Consider the following 5,000-nt stretch of genomic DNA (forward strand, 5'->3'; position numbering starts at 1 on the left):
CTCTCGCGGTAGTTCGTCCGTCTTTATGTTTTGGGTTCAAATTCCGCCGAGATCGAACAAAACAAAAAAAAACTGTTTTCAGTCTTCTTTAAGAATGCTAACAAGTACAAAAATGAAGCCATCGTACCTGACAACTATGAAGAAAAAGAAGAAACAACAAAAGCTGTAAAACATTTGAAATCCAAACTAAAACTGGGACAGCAACGGATCATGATAAAACGAAGACAAGAAATCCCCCTTCATGGCAAATACTGGGCTAAACTAAACAGAAAAGAAATGGACAAAGCAAGCTTCCAACAATAGCTGAGAAGCTCAGGACTTAAAGCAGAAACGGAAGGATTTTTAACTGCCGCGCAAGATCAAAGCCTCCCCACCAGAAATCAACAAAAACACAACATAAGAAATACAAGTAACTGCAAAATATGTGGAGATGGAGAAGAAACAATAAATCATATTGTCTCTGGTTTCCCAGTCCTGGCTAAGAAGGAATATATTCACAGACACAACAGAGCTGGGACCTATATACATTGGACGTTATGCCAACACTATGGAATATCAGCAGAAAAAAGATAGTTTAGGCACACGCCAGAAAAGGTCACCGAAAATGAGAAAGGACCCATGCTCTGGGATGTACCAATACACACAGATTGAGAAATTAAGGCCAATAGGCCGGATATAGTTATCAAAGATCACCAAGAAAAAATTGCTTTCTAATCGATGTATCAATACGAACAGATGACAATGTTTTTCAACAAGAATCGGAGAAACTTTCAAAATACAAATATTTGGAAATGGAGGTAACTCAAATGTGGAGCGTAAAACCAGAAACAGTTCCTGTCATAGTAGACGCATTAAATATGATAAAGAAAAAAAGACATTCAGACAAATACATAACAAAGACACTAGGACTTAAAAGTATATATAACATAACGAAAATAGCACCTCTAGGCACCGTGCACATGCTACGTAAAACACTTTCAGTACAGTGAAAATAAGAGCATCACAACAAACCACAGCACAAACCCAAGGCACACAGAGCTGCACTCAATAGTGGTGAAAGCACGTGATAAGAATAAGACTACTGAATAATAATAATAATAATAATAATAATAATAATAATAATAATAATAATAATAATAATAATAATAATAATAATAATAATAATAATGTATCTGGCTGAAAACAATCCGATTGATGTATATAAAGAAGGAGAATAGCAATGTTTGTCATAAAAAAATCGTGTGTGCATATGTGTATGTATGTATATGCATGTATGTATTTATGTTTGTATATAAAGAACTTGTTTATGACAATATTTGTCATAAACAAAGAGACCATCACCGAATGGAAGATTGGAAGAAACGCCTTCAGATTCCATAATAGTGATGGCAAATAGCAGCTGCCTTCTGGAAACGCAGAGCCATATCTATCTATCTATCTATCTATCTATCTATCTATCTATCTATCTATCTATCTATCTATCTATCTATCTATCTATCTATCTATCTATCTATCTATATCTATCTATCTATCTATCTATCTATCTATATCTATCTCTATCTATCTATCTATCTATCTATCTATCTATCTATCTATCTATCTATCTATCTATCTATCTATGTATCTATCTATCTGTCTGTCTGTCTGTCTGTCTGTCTGTCTATCTATCTGTCTGTCTGCCTGTCTGCCTGTCTGCCTGCCTGTCTGTCTGTCTGTCTGTCTGTCTGTCTGCCTGTCTATCAATCAATCAATCAATCTATCTATCTATCTATCTATCTATCTATCTATCTATCTATCTATCTATCTGTCTGTCTGTCTGTCTGTCTGTCTGTCTATCTATCTATCTATCTATCTATCTGTCTGTCTGTCTGTCTGTCTGTCTGTCTGTCTGTCTGTATATCTATCTATCTATCTATCTATCTATCTGTCTGTCTGTCTGTCTGCCTGTCTGCCTGTCTGTCTGCCTGTCTGTCTCTCTGTCTGTCTGTCTGTCTGTCTGTCTGTCTGTCTGTCTGTCTATCTATCTATCTATCTATCTATCTATCTATCGATCGATCTATTTATCTCTCGATTTATTTATCTTTGTATCTATCTATCTATCTATCTCTCTTTATATCTGCAAAACTATTTTCTCTCCACATTTCCCAGTCTCTCTCTCTCTCTCTCTCTCTCTTTCTCTCTATGTATATATATATACACACCACACATCTACATATCTATTCATATCACTAACTCCCACCATCCCTTCCCTTTCCTCTTCTACCGCTCTCCCTCTCTCCGTCCCTCTCCCAACTCCTTTCCAACACACATTCAATAATATGTTTACTCGTTTACTAACAGCACATAAATGTTTTCTCAACATCATACTCGCTTTTTCGTAGCGTCCATATTGGTTTAGATGTAACATGTTTCGTATCTTATATCTTTGTTTTATTTTACTGTATACATGTTTGCTTTGCAGCATATATTATTCTTTTCTACTCTTGGCTCAAGGCCCAAAAAGTTTTGCAGGGGTGGGACCAGTCGATTAGATCAACCCCAGTATGCAACTGTTACTTAATTTATCGACCCCGAAAGAATGAAAGACAAAGTCGACCTCGGCGGAATTTGAACCCAAAACGTAAAGGCAAACGAAATACCGCTAAGCATTTTACCCAGTGTGCTAACGTTTCTTATTTCTTTGCTGCCTACAAGGGGCTACACACAGAGGGGACAAACAAGGACAGACAAACAGATTAAGTCGATTATATCGACCCAGTGCGTAACTCGTACTTAATTTATCGACCCCGAAAGGGTGAAAGGCAAAGTCGACCTCGGTGGAATTTGAACTCAGAACACAAAGACAGATGAAATACTTATTTCTTTACTACCCACAAGGGGCTAAACACAGAAGGGACAAACACGGACAGACAAACGGATTAAGTCGATTATATCGACCCCCAGTGCGTAACTGGTACTTATTTAATCGACCCCGAAAGGATGAAAGGCAAAGTGGACCTCGACGGAATTTGAACTCAGAACGTAACGGCAGACGAAATACGGCTACGCATTTCGCCCGGCTAACGTTTCTGCCAACTCACCGCCTTGAGATGCATGGAATATTATTGCTTAACAGCATGTATATTTCTTTAATAGAATGGAAGGCTGTTAAGCTGCCTGTCTGTTTGTTTGGTAGCATATATTATCGCTTTGAAGCAGCATGTGTGTTTATTAGTAGCATGTTAGTTTAAAAGCATGTATGTTTGTATGTAGCATGTAATTTTGTTACGCAGCACGTATGTTTGTTTGTCTGGCAGCATGTATGATTGCTTATAAGTAGCAATATGCGTTAGTTTGACACTAGCATATATGTTTTAGCAGCACGAATATTTGTTTAGTAGCGTATACGATTGCTTATATATTGTATATTTGTTTCTTTAACAGTTGCATGTATTTTATAGCTGCATGCACGTTAGTTTAGTAGCATGCACGATTGCTTAGAAGTAGCGTATATGTTTGTTTAGCAGCATGTATGATTACTAAGTAGCGTGTACACCTGCTTGATAGCATGTATATTTGTTTAGTAGGATGTATAATTGCTCAGAAGTGCTATGTATGCTTGTTTAGTTTCCTGTGATTGTCTAGCCACATGTACTTTTGATCACAGTATACATGTTTGTTTAGCAGTATGTATGATTGCTTAGAAGCAGCATCAACGATTGCTTTGAAGTAGTATATATGTGTGTCATATATATACTACATGTATATTTGTTTAGTAGGATGTATAATTGCTCAGAAGTACCATGTATGCTTGTTTAGTTTCCGGTATGATTGTCTAGCCACATGTACTTTTGATCACAGTATACATGTTTGTTTAGCAGTATGTATGATTGCTTAGAAGCAGCATCAATGATTGCTTTGAAGTAGTATATATGTGTGTCATATATATACTACATGTATATTTGTTTAGTAGGATGTATAATTGCTCAGAAGTACCATGTATGCTTGTTTAGTTTCCGGTATGATGTCTAGCCACATGTACTTTTGATCACAGTATACATGTTTGTTTAGCAGTATGTATGATTGCTTAGAAGCAGCATCAATGATTGCTTTGAAGTAGTTATATGTGTGTCATATAATACTACATGTATATTTGTTTAGTAGGATGTATAATTGCTCAGAAGTACCATGTATGCTTGTTTAGTTTCCGGTATGATGTCAGCCACATGTACTTTTGATCACAGTATACTGTTTGTTAGCAGTATGTATGATTGCTTAGAAGCAGCATCAATGATTGCTTTGAAGTAGTATATATGTGTGTCAATATATATACTACATGTATATTGCTTAGTAGGATGTATAATTGCTCAGAAGTACCATGTATGCTTGTTTAGTTTCCTGTGTGATGTCTAGCCACATGTACTTTTGATCACAGTATACATGTTTGTTTAGCAGTATGTATGATTGCTTAGAAGCAGCATCAATGATTGCTTTGAAGTAGTATATATGTGTGTCAATATATACTACTGTATATTTGTTAGTAGGATGTATAATTGCTCAGAAGTACCATGTATGCTTGTTTAGTTTCCGGTATGATTGTCTAGCCACATGTACTTTTGATCACAGTATACATGTTTGTTTAGCAGTATGTATGATTGCTTAGAAGCAGCATCAATGATTGCTTTGAAGTAGTATATATGTGTGTCATATATATACTACATGTATATTTGTTTAGTAGGATGTATAATTGCTCAGAAGTACCATGTATGCTTGTTTAGTTTCCGGTATGATTGTCTAGCCACATGTACTTTTGATCACAGTATACATGTTTGTTTAGCAGTATGTATGATTGCTTAGAAGCAGCATCAATGATTGCTTTGAAGTAGTATATATGTGTGTCATATATATACTACATGTATATTTGCTTAGTAGGATGTATAATTGCTCAGAAGTACCATGTATGCTTGTTTAGTTTCCTGTGTGATTGTCTAGCCACATGTACTTTTGATCACAGTATACAT

General features: G+C 35.9%; 1 protein-coding gene across 1 annotated transcript in view; it reads right to left on the reverse strand.

The window, feature by feature from the left end:
- The window catches only part of LOC115220799 (glutamate decarboxylase 1-like), a 150,994-nt gene that overhangs the window by 72,167 nt on the left and 73,827 nt on the right, over positions 1–5,000 (reverse strand). The window lies entirely within an intron of this gene.

This window comes from Octopus sinensis, linkage group LG17 (genome assembly GCF_006345805.1).
Source record: "Octopus sinensis linkage group LG17, ASM634580v1, whole genome shotgun sequence".
Taxonomy (NCBI): domain Eukaryota; kingdom Metazoa; phylum Mollusca; class Cephalopoda; order Octopoda; family Octopodidae; genus Octopus; species Octopus sinensis.